Genomic DNA, 16,690 nt, shown 5'->3' on the forward strand with positions numbered 1-16,690 from the left:
GCATAACAGTATTCATTATTTTTGTACCACACCCAGTGCTCCATGCAATCCGTGCCCTCTATAATACCCACCACCTGGTACCCCAACCTCCCACCCCTGCCCCTTTAAAACCCTCAGATTGTTTTTCAGAGTCCATAGTCTCTGATGGTTCACCTCCCCTTCCAATTTCCCCCAACTCCCTTCTCCTCTCTAACTCCCCATATCCACCATGCTATTTGTTATGCTCCACAAATAAGTGAAGCCATATGATAATTGACTCTCTCTGCTTGACTTATCTCACACAGCATAATCTCTTCCAGTCCCATCCATGTTACTACAAAAGTTGGGTATTCATCCTTTCTGATGGAGGCATAATACTCCATAGTGTATATGAACCACATCTTCCTTATCCATTCATCCGTGAAGGGCATCTTGGTTCTTTCCACAGTTTGGCGACCGTGGCCATTGCTGCTATAAACATTGGGGTACAGATGGCCCTTCTTTTCACTACATCTGTATCTTTGGGGTAAATACCCAGGAGTGCAATTGCAGGGTCATAGGGAAGCTTTATTTTTAATTTCTTGAGGAATCTCCACACTGTTCTCCAAAGAGGCTGCACCAACTTGCATTCCCACCAACAGTGTAAGAGGGTTCCTCTTTCTCCACATCCCCTCCAACACATGTTGTTTCCTGCCTTGCTAATTTTGGCCATTCTAACTGGTGTAAGGTGATATCTCAAAGAGACCCTGAATCACTAAGGAAATGTTGAAAAACAAAAATAAAACAGGGGGCATCACGTTACCTGATTTCAAGCTTTACTACAAAGCTGTGATCACCAAGACAGCATGGTCCTGGCATAAAAACAGACACATAGACCAGTGGAACAGAGTAGAGAGCCCCGATATGGACCCTCAACTCTATGGGCAAATAATCTTCGACAAAACGGGAAAAAATATACAGTGGAAAAAAGATAGTCTCTTCAATAAATGGTGTTGGAAAAACTGGACAGCTATATGTAGAAGAATGAAACTCAACCATTCTCTTACACCATTCACAAAGATAAATTCAAAATGGATAAAAGACCTCAACCTGAGACAGGAATCCATCAGAATCCTAGAGGAGAACATAGGCAGTAATCTCTTCGATATCAGTCACAGCAACTTCTTTCAGGATATGTCTCCAAAGGCAAAGGAAACAAAAGCGAAAATAAACTTTTGGGACTTCATCAAAATCAAAAGCTTCTGCACAGCAAAGGAAACAGTCAAGAAAACAAAGAGGCAACCCACGGAATGGGAGAAGATATTTGCAAATGACAGTATAGACAAAAGGTTGATATCCAGGATCTATAAAGAACTCCTCAAATTCAACACACACAAAACAGACAAACATATCAAAAATGGGCAGAAGATATGAATAGACACTTCTCTAATGAAGACATACAAATGGCTATCAGACACATGAAAAAATGTTCATCATCACTAGCCCTCAGGGAGATTCAAATTAAAACCACATTCAGTAATATAATTTTGTTATTTTCCCTTACAGTCGCCAACCAACTGAGAAATAGATCTAAACATCAGATGGGGAATTAAATATAGTACCAGCTTTATTACGGGGTCACTTTAGTTTTGCCTCTAAGGAATGGAAATTACCCAGTAAAACTGGCCTAAAAAGTAAAGTAATTCACCAACTCACATAACAAGGAGGAGATCTGCTCCACGATATTAGAGCTTTGGTATTAACTCAGTTAGTCTCTGGTTTCTGTCTTCCTCTACATGCTTGGCTTCATCCTCAGGCTGGAAGTGAGAGCACTGTGTTAGTTATAAGTGTGATATCTAGGCATGAAAACATCCAAAGGAAGAAGAAAGCCTTCTTTCTTAAGAGTAAGCAGATTTTTCATGGAAACCCCTGCTGACTTTCCTTCACATCTCATTGGCTAGAAATGGGTCACAGGCCATTCCTAAATACTGGCAAGGGTCATGGGATTACCATGAATGGTTTAGACAAATCAGTATTCTGGCACTGGGGATAAAGTCATCTCTTCTTCAGCTGCTTGGGAAGAATCGGTTTTAGGGGAAGAAAGCAAGAGAGGAAGAAATGAGTATTGAATTGTAATAGGAGTATCTGCTCTATAACTCAAATAGGGGTTCCCTGGGACGGCCAAGTAGTGTTTTCTACTTGTTTCCCTCCCTCTATATTGCTTTATTTGCCATAGCACCAGGCAAAAAAAAAAAAAAAAAAAAAAAAAAAAAAAAATGATGGTAAGCCTGTTGCTGTTGACTCTTCCTCATGTGCCTACCACAGGCAGAAGCAGCCAGTGTGGAATATCAGCTTTTCCTGCAAATCCACATGCCAGGCAGCAGGAGAGAGGGAGAGATGCAGGAGTGATAAGAAGAGGAGAAAGAAGATTATTTTGCTCTTACCTCACCTATTGTAGATGTCACTTGTCCTCGGAGAAAAATAAGTGAAAGGATGGAAGGGATGGTAGGTATTTACTTCCCCTTTACTCTCCAGGTGTTGGCAGAATTCCTTCATTAATTGGTGGAAATTCTAGAATAAAATCCAAGGGCTTTTTTTTTTTTTTTTTTTTTAATCCAAGAGCTTTCTTAGTAGTGAGGATAGCATCAGGGGGATGGGAAGGATGCACTAGTTTACCATCAGCTGTCTGGTAAGCATCCACTCACCTGGGAATCTGTAGTAATTCCTCATCTTTACCATGCGGAGCGCTAAGTCCTGGGTGAGCTCAGTGAAGAAGACATGGTCCCAGCCCTAAAAGGACTCCATGCTCTCTGTCTCTGTTATGATATAACAAGTAAATAAATACGTGTGAGAAATACTCCCGTATTTTAATCTACAAAGGACTGTTGATGAAACAAGGCAAGAAATATTTTCCTGAGGAAAAAACGGAGGGTTTTGGAGGGGAGGTGGTAAGGGGTTGGGTGAGCCTGGTGGTGGGTCGTATGGAGGGCACATATTGCATGGGACACTGGGTGTGGTGCAGAAACAATGAATTTTGGAACACACACAAAAAATTTAATTATATATATATAATTAAATTTATATATATATATATATATATATATATATATATATATATATATATATATATATATTTCCCCCTACCCACCCAGTAAGTCCAAGAAGACTTTACCAAATGATAGCTTATGATTTGGGAAGATGAACAGGTTCTCATTAGAATTTCAGACAAAAGGAAGACCCTGGATCAAGGCATAGATACATGGGACCAGAGGTTGTACTCAGGAAGCTGTGGGTAAACTTCTGTGGTTCAGAAATCATGCCCTCAATTGGATGAATCACAGAGGCAGAAAAGGGAGCTCAGGGTCAGGTTATGGTGGGTTTTAACCAGTCAGTATTATAGTTGAGGCAGAATACTATTTTCCTCTCTCCACCCTAATCTTTGCAGTAAAATCTTTCATTGGATCTTAGATACTATACGATGTATGCAGTAAGAAAACATAATTAACAGGCCTTCACCATGGGCACTCAAGGATGGGTAAAAAAGAAATGAAACACATAAATTCTTCACACAACAAATATATAGCAGGTGCCAAATTTAAATTAGGAAATACTGTAAGACAATGAGGCAATAGTGCCCTTGCTCATGGCCATTTTTTTAACTCCATTTTTGGAGCCCAAAGCACCTAATTTTGACTGTCCTCCCAAGTGCCTTAATTCAGTCATGCTGTCATCAAATAGTTATTGTATGCTGTGTGCTAGATAAAAATCTTCATCGTTGAGGGCAGATCTGATTTGGGGAATCCTCCCAAAGTCCCTAAGTTGGCCGAATAAGGTAGCCAGCAGATAAAGGACTATCATTATAGACTAAAATTCCGGTGTGAGTATTCAAGCAGATTTTCTTTTCCTGGTTTGCCCTGCAAACTGTGAAGCACAAAATGAGAACTGTAAACATAAGGCCCTTTCGAAAGAGAAAAGCATCTTAAGCAAAGGCAGCATCAACTGAGAAAATGGGTCAGTAACTTCCCACTGAGCCTGCCTTAAAGGACACATCACGTTCGGATGTCTGGTCCCTGTCCCAGTGAGCCTCCGTACGTCTTAGCAGCACCCCTACTCTCCGTCCCAGAGCATGCGGGAGACACAACATTGCTGGGCAGTTTCAAAGGACTCTCAACTCACTATGGTCTGCAGCCACCAAAAAAGAACTTTAGAAAGCTTTGGCCCCATGGGACGCCTGGGTGGCTCAGTTGGTTAAGCAGCTGCCTTCGGCTCAGGTCATGATCCCAGCGTCCTGGGATCGAGTCCCACATCGGGCTCCTTGCTCCGTAGGGAGCCTGCTTCTCCCTCTGACTCTGCCTTCCACTCTGTCTTCCTGTGCTCGCTCTCGCTCGCTCTCTCTCTCTCTGACAAATAAATAAATAAAATCTTTAAAAAAAAAAAAAAAAAGAAAAGAAAGCTTTGGCCCTAGCACAGACCTTCAAAGCAAATATCAGAGAACAAAATGGTATCTACGGAGTCTGAGATGCGTGCTCTGCCTCAGCTTATCTCAAAGAAGACTTCCAAATCAGAAGAACTGTTTCGAGCAAAGAGCTCTCAAATATACCGAGAGGATACTATGTATTATTATTCTATATCATGCATATTTATGTATTAATATGCAATCATATTTTATAAGCATATAACGTATTTGCCTATTAACTAGGTACTCAGCTTGGACCTCTGGGAAGTTCATCAACCTGCCCCCTAAAGTACCATGTGTCAATGACTGTTCACTTCAAGCCAGTACTCACTTGAGATAAGAAAAAAATCACAACTATTTGGAAGCAGCAGCAAAAACAGTAGTCGTAGTAATAATAAAAATAATAATAACTTAGATCATTGAAATGAAAACCTAATAAAGAGAGGAAATGATACCAACAGAATAGTAATGAAAAAGAGAAAAGCCTTAGAGGGGTGGAGGTTAGGCAGTAAGATGGCTTCAGGGGAAAAGGGCTGGAAGTCACATTTCTTCAATTATTTGAGGGAAAGAGGCCACACCAGTTTAGACGCATTTTTACAGAGAACTCGAGGAAGAACATGTTGTCAGTGTGGCATGTCCCTTCTTCCCTTCTTTAACAAGGATTCGCACCCCCCCACCCCCACCCATGAAATTTGCACCCACAGAACTGGGACCCCTTGCCCTCTGTTCAGTTGAGTGTCTCTCAGCTGAGAGCCGGGCTCTGCTCTCGGGCACACGATGCATGTGTACACAGCCCTGCGTTCTTATTTCCACAGTTGAGCTGGCAGTCTTGGGTCTTGAAGGGGCCACACGCCATGCATCTCTTGCCCTTGGACCCGCTGGCAGCAGGATCCCAGGCAGGCACGGACTGGTCCCTCCGGTAAAGGGTTAGAAGCCACCAGCTCCATCCTTGGCAGAGGGGCCACTCGTGTTCTTCAGCAGAGTCTCCTTTGTCACTGAGAGCAGTCGCCTCATTGGAGATTTGCTGACCTTGGAGAGAGTAATGTATTTCAGCTCTCCACAGGCAAGGATGACATCGAACAAAGAGATATATCTGGTAGATTTCTAAGTCTGCATTTCTGGTACCAGTAAAGACTTCTTACTGCCTAACTTCCTAACTTGAAGCCATCTTACTGCCTAACTTCCACCCCTCTAAGGCTTTTTTCTTTTTCAAAGGGCAGTCTTGGCTCTGCTCTGTGGTGCCAGAGGGACTCTCCACCTGGTTCTGGAAGGAATATGTCTTGTTTCAGTCCACTTCATCTAGCCCCCACGTCTTGGCCTGTTTTGAGGCTGTCAGCTGGAGGCCAATTACTGCCATTAGAAAAGTGATGTTTTAATGTGAATATTTGTCTGCAGGAATCTTATGGAGATCTCCGCCTCATCTCGCAGAAACCCTGTTTTAATACCCAGTAATCTAGCCTTGCGCTTTCCCCACAACAGCGAAACGAATCAGATTCATTCCCCCTGTTGCCTGGATTTAATTTCTTGGACTCATTTACATGTCAGCCTTTTTAAGTCTAAGAGAGAATATGAATTCAGGTTTCTCTGTGGCTCATGGCAGTTTTCACTGTGTTCTTAACAACATAAGATGATAGAAGACAGTAGCACCCTTGCTTGGGGGCAGTTTTTCTCAGTTGCGCACGTTTATTTCTAGCCCATTTTAGTTGAGGTCTGATCCAATCTCGTGCCAAATTGGACATCAAAGTCTTTACTGGTACCAGAAATGCAGACTTAAAAATCTACCAGATATATAAAGGCATTCACTGATGTTTCTTAGTTTTTTTTTTTTTTTTAATATAATGGCCTATTTTCATCAATTGATAACAGATTCTCTAAGAGCCAAACTGTCCCTCATTTAAAAAAAAAAAAAAATTATTGGTTAATGGTAGTTAGTGGTGGTGCCTGCTCGACCGGCGTGGTCCCCCTGTAAAGTGTAGAGTCACACTAGAAATTCTATCCTGCAATCTGGTCGTCCTTTGAGTCAATGAAAGATTATTCCACAATTTGAAATCTCATCAGTTTCCTGCTCCCCAAAACCTCCCGGAGACTTCATGTTGCCTCTAGGATAAAATATGGGAGCCCTGAGCATAACCTCCAAGGGGCTTCCCACCCGCCTGTCTCAGCTCCCCTAACAGCGCCCCACCTTGTGCCCTGTCTCAGCTGCCTTCACCCACCCAACCCCGTTCATCCACTAACGTCTCCTCTCATAAGCTGGCTATCCTCAGCTGCACAGCAGAAATCCAAAACCTGGAGTTTCCACTTGTGCCGGTGCTCATGGCCCCCTGAAGCTTCCCCTCAGTGGTAATGAAAACAGTCCAATGCCATTCTTGACTAATTAGCTGAAACTTACAGAGAATGCATTTTATGTCTCTACTGTGCTCCCACAGCACTTAGTCATTCTGTCCATCCATGCATCCATCTGTCAATCAATCAAGTGCTGTGTTCCAGAAAACTAAGTTTTAGCCCAATACTTACATTCTGGAGATTATATTTCTTTAGTGAGCATCTGTTATGTAATGAAATACAAGTTATGGGTCTCTGTACATAGGTAGTTGAGTTTAGTGGGTAAGAGAGGCCAATAAACAGATCAGAATATGATGGAAGAATATATCAGGACTTTCAGGAACATAAACAAGGGGCCCTTAACACACTCTAGTTGTCATTGTGGGATTCAGAACAGTTTCTCTATGAGTTGATCTGAGCTAAGTGTTAAATCACAAATAAGAGAGGTACTTGATTTGTATTTTAAAGAAGTATTATGATACTGTCATTGATGCCTCCTAACTACTTTGCCAGTCAGAGAGAGAGTGCTCAAAAAGTGTTTGATTCACTCATTAGTAATATATTCACTTGTCCTTTTTGGAAAAAAGCCAGGGGGAAGGAGAGAGAGTTGAGACTTTAGTTAAGTGGTTATTAATAAATCTGGACCAGGTCTGTGATGTTGATGTAAATCTCTTGGGACCCCTCAGTTTTCCTCCAGGTGGCCCTCCCTTCCATGTGATGTCCCGTTGTCATGGGCCTCTCCATGTGGCCTCTCTCTGTAGGATATTCTGGATCTCCTTAAAGCTTGTCAGCTGAGGTCCATGGGAATAAAAGCAGAAGCTACTGGGACTCATACTACTGGGCCCCTGTAGGGCACAGCATCACTTCTGAATCATGGTGCTTGGTCAAAGAAAGCCACGGGCAGGCTAGAAAGCCACGAGCCTGCCCCTATTCAGGGAGGAGACATGGGTCCCTTTCCTCCTGCCTGCTGGGAGTAAGGAATCAAGGAATTGCTGATGGCCATCTTTGGAGACTATCTGCTGCATTCCGTTCTCTTACCATCACCTTTTTCTTTCCACCCCCTGCCCCAACATTGCATTGTGTCTATTCAAACTTCTTCCGTGTATGTGTCATAAACTGGTTGTTGTGAATGACTCTTTTCCTATCCCCAACCCCAACTCTTGTCCTCTGATTCTCCCTGTATCTTGGCACTAATGTCTGTGCTTCCGATATCACTTCTTTGTTCAGCAATAGCAATTTATGACCACATTAAAATGCTTCCAGAACACAACTTCTTTGTTAACAGAATTAGCAGTGATGGGCATTTCTTCCCCGTCCTTCAGGACTCAGTTAAATCTGACTTCTTCCATAAACTCTCTATTGATCCTCCTGAAAAAGGAGAATCTCTCTTTCTAAAATTCATAGCCATGTATTTCTGGAACTTACGGTCTGGTTTCAATTATGTTAGATATGGGCATGCCTTATCTTTCTAATAACATAGAAAACTCAGAGGCAGGTAGTAGGATCTACTCTTTTTAATTCATGTTTTGTTTTCTTTATCTCATTTGGAACTTCAGCTGAAGTTTTCTTTCATTGATTATTGGCTTCTCAGCTAGCAATTTTATTTTTGTTCCATATTCCATTCTGATATTTTATACTATGATTTGTGCAGAGATTGATACACAATAAGGTTCTGTCAGTGAGGAAATCTACATTGCAGAGACGGGCTTTTTTTTTTTTTTTTTTTTTTTTTTTTTTAGGTTCCTTGAAAAGTGTGGACCATATGCAAGATCTTCCTGCTCAGGTTAGAACGCAGAGAACCTTCTCTCCCTTCTGGTTCCAATCCAGCTCAGTCACATTTTCATTTCTGAGTCAAGAGGTCAAGTTTTACTGGGAACTGCTGGCCTCGTGTTAGGTGGACATTTGTAAATGTGACTGAAGAAGTGACTCATTCCAGGCTGCTCCATGTTTTTATTCAGTGCATGCTTACAAACACAAAGACATGTGGATGCTGGAAAATATTTTCGTTTATAGCACTGCTCTACGTGACTAATGCCAGCTATTTCTAAAATGTAGTTCTTGAGCTACTCTTCTAAAATAAACATTGTTTAGTTTTAATTTTCAGAAAGCCTTCAACTAGAACAAACTCCAATAAAATCTTATAGCACCTTGGACGCATGTTATTTTGGAAGATCACACAATCGTAGGGATGCAGAGTAGAAGGTATAGACTTGGATTTACAAACCCTCTCATTGTGGGAAAGCTACTTTCTCCATTAGTTCTAGTTACCTGTGCTAAGAAAGCTGTAATAACATGTGCCTCTTAGGTTTTATATTGAGGATAAAATTAGATGGTATGTCAAAGAGCTTGCCACATAAATGAAAGATTTTGTCCTATCATGGAAATATACTCTTAGGTAGGATGTGTCCCAGACAACCTCATGTATGTTGTAGAATGTAATGCATACGTGTCGATTTCATGTGGACAGAAAAATCTAATACTCGATTTTATACTGACATTATTAAAAAAACAGGTTTTTCCCTTTCTGTGAATTTTAGATAAGGGACAATTAGATTTTAGATAAGGGACTGAGCCAGAAGTTTGTATTTAAAGACATGTATCTGAATAAATGTTGGAAATCATTTTGTAGAAATGTGAATATAATCTAATGACATGTGACTGATGCTCTCCTAGTCATCTTTTATCCTCCCCAAATGAATAAACAGTAGGGACCATGCATTCATCCTGACCCTGTGATCTTTCCAACGTTAGGATACGTGGATGGAAGAGATCACTAAAATCAAAAATTGTTTCAAGTGTTATTTTGATTATTACAATTTTAAATGCAGTTTTATCCCCTTGCAAGGTTAAAACATACCCAGTTTTGTTTCTTACTTATTTGAGAGCAACATCTGATTGGTTGACTACCCTTTCTGTATTAATCTCCAACAAAGAGGGACAGGAGTTTCAATCTGTTAATGAAAAGCAAGAACCAATTCCCCCTCCCCACTTTTACAGCATCAGCTACATCAGCAAAGGCCAGAATAACAGAGTCAGACCTCTGTTGGCAGTCTTGTCTGAGAGGTGCTCAATTTCAGTGTCCACGCTCAGAATTGATAGATCAAGATTTGAAAAGGAAGGTATGAACCATTAGCTGCTATGTTCTCCAGTTATCAATCTCATGTGGGCCACAGTATCTTTAAAGAATTACTGTTTCACAGTATCATTGAGTACTGGGCTTTCCAATTGCCTCCTAACTCAGCAGTTCCTGAAATGATGATACTTGAACAATGTTTGGCTTATGAGAACTCGCCACAAGGAAGGCGCAATGCAGGGAGGAAATGCGGTTTTGTTTTATCACAGATTAAGTAAGTACACGATGATCAACAATGCTTAAGCCTTTCAGGAGAGAGGAGCTTGAGATCAGTGGCTCGTCCTTTGGTATGTCCATTATGTCTCCTTACTGATTCACTGATGCATATAAATTTTATTTTCAGTTCTTGACCCCAATAATTCAGATTACGTTTGTAAGCATCTCAATATCCTTATTTTAAGAGGTTTTTTTCTTTTTTTCACTTATTCAGTAAATTTTCTAATGACATGTGACATGTGACATATTATGCTTTATGTAAGTCAATAGAGAAACTCCCCACACCCACGTTGTGGGGATTGCATTCTAACAGAAATGTGATAATAAATACTAAACACAACACAGTAACATAAAACGCTGTAACAGTAACCAAAGAGAAGTCTATTAGAAGGACAAAGCAAATAATAACAGGGCAAGGGGGCTGGGGACTAGGGGGCCAGCCTGGGTGAAAGGTAATGTTGAAGCAGACCTGGCAAAGATGCAAGAACTTTCCAGATGACTATTTGGGGGAAGAGTATCCCATCAGGGAAACATCCAGTACAGAGTCTTAGGGCAAGTCTGTGTCTGGGATGTTCAAGGAGCCACAAGATCAGTGCTCCTGGAGCAGATTTCTTAGCTTATTCTTTCTTTTCTCACTTCTGATATCGATATCTATATCTTTACCTATATGTCTATATCTAAATTTTATTATATATATTAAATATATATTTTATATATATATTTTATATATTTTTAATATATAATAATATATATTATATATTTTATATATATATATATATATATATATATATATATATATATATATAACCTTTAAGGGAATTTATTTTCCCAAAAATATAAAGGGTTTGGTTTGTAAAAATAACATTTAACCATAAAATGATCATTAATCTTGATGTAGGAACTACCTATTCTCTTCAGAAGAAGCACAGTTCCCTCAAGAATATTTAAATTGGAGAGTTCTTAACACTAAGTATGAAAAGAAATTTGTAGTAATGAAAAAGAAAAAGAGTCAGCACAGGAACCAGCCCTTCCCTGGAAAAGCACAGTGCGTGAGCTGAGTCTTGTTTCAGCTACCCCGCCCCCAACCGTCTGTCCAGCGCCGCGTCCTTCTGGGGCCATCCCAGCCTCTGAGGACCAAGGCACTAAAGCTTCCTTTCTCTGCTCTCGCTCATTCTCATGAGGAGCTGATAAGTCATTACCTCTAAGGGGTGAGCGACTGAGAGGAAAAGAATGAGAGTCTAATAGGAAAATTTCAGCTGACTATGGGAAATGGGAGAAATTTCATATTTAAGTGGCTTCTCTTTCTTACAAAGCAAAGGAACATCTGTTTTCATGATGAATCAAGGTGCCCTGCAGGTATAAACTAACATATACTAATATTATATAATACATACACACACACATACATATACACACAAACATACAAATTATGGATATTAAAGAACATATACATGCTATATATTAAAGCTGTTAGCTTTAATATGCAATACAATATTTAATTACTTAATATACAATAAGTATATTAAGTATTTAATATATAAGTATTATATATAAATTATATATATAATTTATATACATACATTATACATTGTATAATTTATATACAAAATATAAATTAAGTATTTAATATACAATACAATATCAAGACAAGATATTAAATTACATTATAGGCACCTGGTCCCTACAGAGCAAGAAGAATTTAATTAAATCACAGATTTGGGGGAAGCATTCGATCCTCAGTTGATGGGGAAAAAAATTAGATATTTCACCATCTTAAGCTGAATAAAAGCAGGTTCTGGTGGGCTTACACCATGTCATAATGCATCAGGAAGAGTTGGTTTAGGATTTTATAGTAATAAATGATGTCATTAAAATTACCTTTACGGATGCTGGTGTTACCTGGGAAAGTAGAGCATCGCTGTTTCCTTCCCCAGGTAATTGATCTAGTCCCCTAGCAAGCCCGAGGGGATGGTATGTATATGCCTGGAATCTCTAATACCATAGAATCCCTTTTGGGGGAAAAAAAAAAAGTCATGTCTTTAAACTTCCGTGGGTACGTATATGGCAGAGAAGAAATTAATTGGAGCAGAAGGTAGCTAGAATTTTTAAATGTGATCATTAATCCTTCACAGTTGTGCTGATAGCATCCAACAGGGTTACTTTCTGGGACAAAACACAGATCACTCCTGCTGTTCTTGGAGAAGGAATGAGGGAAACATAGACACGTGTTCCCAAGACCTCTTAGCTAAATGAGCGCTCTCTAGAAAAATCTGGTCCGCTCCCAAACTCATCCTTTCCCTTTACATTGGCGGTCCTGTAAAATAGCTGTCCTGCGAAATTACTCATTGAACTGGTGAAATTGAAATATTTACATTCTACACATGCACGCATGGAGGAAGATCTCACTTCAGTTATAGCAGTTAAGCAGTCTGAAGTAATGTTCCCAGCTAGCGTTTGGCCATTCCATTGAGATGGAAGGAATCTGCTACAATAACGGCTCTTATTAATTCACTGCTCGGCATTTTGAAAGAATATTATGATTCCTTTGTGCTGTAAATTGTTTGGGCAATATGATGGTGCGGTGCCTTGTGCTTATAAAGTTGACATGCTAAGAGGACAAAGTTCTCAGGAACAATAGCTACCATTTACTGTTTGGCACTTTCTAAATGTTCTCTGTAAGATAATTTTTGTTCTGATTCACTTTTCCTTTTGCCTTTCCCAAAAGGGATTTAAGTTAATTACATTTTCTAATGTGACTTTGATATTTCCGTTCCCCCCAAATCTTACAAGGAATATGCAACTGAAATGTCATTCTTGTTCTTTTATTTTCCTGGAAACTCTGATATTAAATATGGGTGTCACACTGGAAAGTTCCACCAGAAGAAAAAGTTAAACAAGGCATAAAATTTACATTAGTAACATCTCATTAACCCATCATCTAGAAAGCTTTTGTTACATGATTTTCATCATTTATGAAATTATTTTGGTGTCTCTTTTGGTCTGTTTTTGCCTATAGGACTGGACTTTGTGGGGCATTTATTGCCATCAAAATGTTATCGCTGCGTTTGGCATTATTCCTACCACATTCTTCTCCTTTTTTGCAAAAGGATGACACTAGCCTAGTTCATTAATTGTCATTCCTGATTACTCTCTCCGGAAAACAGCTTGAGAGGCACATTATTTAATTAAAATATTCATATTGCCCTTTAAAACCTTCACTTTCTATAAGCTATTGATTACAAAACCAATTAGTCTTACATGTAAAAACTTACTGTTTTTAGCATCACACTTTTCTGTGCCACTGGGATAGTCATGACTTCATACAATGCATGCATTTTTATTCAAATGAGAGGTAGTCTCTAAGTTCACTGCTAAGTCAGTGTTTCCATTTGGGAAAAAAATGTTCTTTAATAAACAAAGTCCTGTAAAAGATAATTGGATACCTAGGGTAACACCAAAAGTAAAATAATTATAACACTTTTGCTAATAATACATCTTAGGATAATACTACTAATAATAATGAACAGCATCATTAAGGAAATAACTGACAAAATAATATAGCTAGAATCGTCGCCCCAAACTGTATTAGAACAAGAAGCAGAAGGCAGGAGACCAGGGCAAGGAGTGAGGGCCATTCTTCAACTGTATTGGAATAACTCCGATATCCTACAGTCCAGGAGCACTGCTGATTCCTTCATCAGAAAGGGTAATGCCCTTCTCCTGAGTGATACTGTAGGCCCAGTGTCAGTTCTCGTTCAGTTTTCTGTTGCTACCACACCAAATTACCACCAGCTTCATGGGTTCAGACAGCCTAAATTTATTATTTCACAGTTCTGTAGGTAACAAGTCTGAGTTGACTCATGTAGTTTCTCTGTTCTGGGTCCCAGGAGGCTGAAATCAAGGTTTGACTGGCTGGACTCGTGTCAGGAGGCTCTGGGAAGAATCGTGTCTAAGCTCATTCAGATTGTTGGCAGAATCCAGATCTTTGGGAAAGTAGGACTGTTTTCCTTGCTGGCTGTCAGGAAAGGGCTACCCTTACCTGCCAGAGGCCTTTCTTGGTTCTTGATGTGGGCTGCCCCATCTCAGAGCCACCAAGCATGGGATCTTTCTCAGCCTAGGTATCTCTCTCACTTTTTCTTCCACCATGTCCTCCTTCTGCTTCCAGCCAGTGAATGGTCTCTACTTTTAAGGGCTCATGTGATTCGATCAAGTCTATTCAGATAATCCAGGATAATCTCTTTATTTTAAGGTCTGTAACTGTTATCATGTTTGTAATGTCCCCTCTGTCAGGGAAAGTGGCATCTCCCCAGGTTGCAGGGATTGGGGTGTGGGCAGCTTCAAAGGGACCCTCTTCTGCCACAGATGTGACACGCTTTGAGTTGTTCTCCAGAATGAAATCCATAGGTTGTATGTTCCAAAGCACGTACCCAAAGGAGCAGCTCCCCTCACGGAGGAAAGCCATACCCACCGGCGTCCCAATCAGAGCTGACCCGTGCCCTCCTTTAACAGTTCTTAATCTTACTGCCACAGAGACACACCTCATAGATTCTTTTGTGCTCTCACACTCTCAGACTCCAGCTACTGTCTTGAAAAGCTCTGTTGTGGCTTGTAAGTCAAAATAAATAAATAAATAAATAAATAAGTAAGTAAGTAAGTAAGTAAGTAAGTAAGTTGAACGGGCTTAATGCAGAAACAGAGCATTATCTCTTTTAGTGTTTTAGATCACTTTATTAGAATTTCTCCCCAAAACAATTCTCTCCCCTTGTTAGAGTGGAGCGTATCTCTGCTATCCCCAGGGTTCCAGTCAATCAGCAGCAGATCTGTTGGGAAGAGATGCCAGTACACGAATGTCCTGGAGAGCAAGGAGGACACTTAAGGGACAGTGATGGGTCCCATTCAAAGATCCTTCATATTGACCTTTGAATTTATTAAAATTTTCATATGCTCCAATATAATGTGAAAATTGACAGAGTACATACATCTTGTAGAAAATAAGAGTAAAGAAAAGTATTTGAGACTAGAATTAATCCAGAAATACTTCGCAGGAAATCTGGGTCTTGAACTTAAACTTAAAAGGTAGTGGAGATGATCAACATATACTTTAGTTCATGCTTAGAAATGCTTTTCAAAAACACTTTGGAAGTTAGGATACCAACTGCTTTCTCTGAAAACTGGCAATTAAAAGAAAGAGAAGTATTTATCCTGTCTTTGAAAGAATGGTATTTTTTAGTAATTCAAATGGCCGACTGATTACAAAAATCTCCTTTACAGAAATATGACAGTAAATACAGAAAAAATGATAGAGGGGCACTTGGGTGGCTCAGCCCGTTAAGTGGCTGCCTTTCGCTCAGGTCATGATCCTGGGGTCCTGGGATCAAGACCCACATCAGGCTCCCTGCTCAGCAGGGAGTCTGCTTCTCCCTCTCCCTCTGCCTCTTCCCTGGCTTGTGGTCTCTCTCTCTCTTTCTCTCTCTCTCAAATGAATAAGTAAAATCTTTTTTTAAAAATGTGGTAGAATTAGAAAGTCCCTATTTTGCAATATTGGTGAAATAACTGATTCAGGCAGTGTTTTCAGTGATTGAACTCATTAGTTTAAAGATTGAGGAAGAACTAGAGAATACAACACTAAGTGAAAAAACCAGCACCTTTCCCCCCTCCTGATGTAATTTGAAGCTCACTGTGCCCTCCATTATGAAGTAGTCTGGCCAGAAAGTTAAACCTGAACCTAATCAAGCCTCAGTGAATAACTTCTAGCCAACTGGAAATAGAGGAAAACAAGTAGTTAAATAATGCAACAATAGAACACACAAAAATCTAGAATAAGGGATATTTTCTAGGACAAGCAACATAATTTCTATGCCAAGTTAATGGCATTGAAGGACTGCTGTTGATTTAAAAAAAAAAAAAGAAAGAAAAAAGATTTAAAAGGATTTAACAGTGTCTGGTTCAACTATATCATATCAGCTATAAGAAAAGACATTCTTGAGATGATTATAAAATGTTTATTTTGGACCGGACGCAAGATGACGTTGTTAATCCATAGGCGAGGTTGTATTGTTGCCTTTCTGTGAATGTCTGTTTTTACAGATGGCTACTTAAAGTATTTAGGCATGAGATCACGTGCTGCTGAGATTTGCTTTTAAAATCTTCAGCAAGGAAGAAAAAATGAAACAAATGTAAAACCTCGATAATTATTCAATGTAAATGATGAGCATATGGAGATTCATGTTACTCTCTCTCTTTCTCCATACATTTGGTAGTTAGAAAATGTTTCACTAAAAATTTTTAAATCACTTACTCGCACTTAATTATATACCTTAAATCTGTTGATATGTACTTTAACAAACAGGAACAATATTACTGTGCCATTGTTTTGTGGTGGTATGAGTGGGTATCGCTATTTTATCAAGTATCCTCCTTTTAAGTAGGGTGGTTCCTTATATGAGTTTTAAGTAGCTGGTTCCTTATAGGGTTGGTCTCCTGTCCTTGAGGCTCTGTACCCTGAGGCTCAGGACCGATATTAATTGATAAGGCTTCTTTCTCGAAATTCCCATTCACCGACCACCTTCGATCAGAAATGCATTAGTTCTGTTAACGTAATCCGT

The 16,690-nt window shown here is 39.7% G+C and overlaps 1 protein-coding gene across 1 annotated transcript in view; it reads left to right on the forward strand.

The window, feature by feature from the left end:
* The window catches only part of CNTNAP2 (contactin associated protein 2), a 1,947,395-nt gene that overhangs the window by 1,449,682 nt on the left and 481,023 nt on the right, over window positions 1-16,690 (forward strand). The window lies entirely within an intron of this gene.

The sequence above is a fragment of the Mustela lutreola genome, chromosome 4, assembly GCF_030435805.1.
Source record: "Mustela lutreola isolate mMusLut2 chromosome 4, mMusLut2.pri, whole genome shotgun sequence".
Taxonomy (NCBI): Eukaryota; Metazoa; Chordata; class Mammalia; order Carnivora; family Mustelidae; genus Mustela; species Mustela lutreola.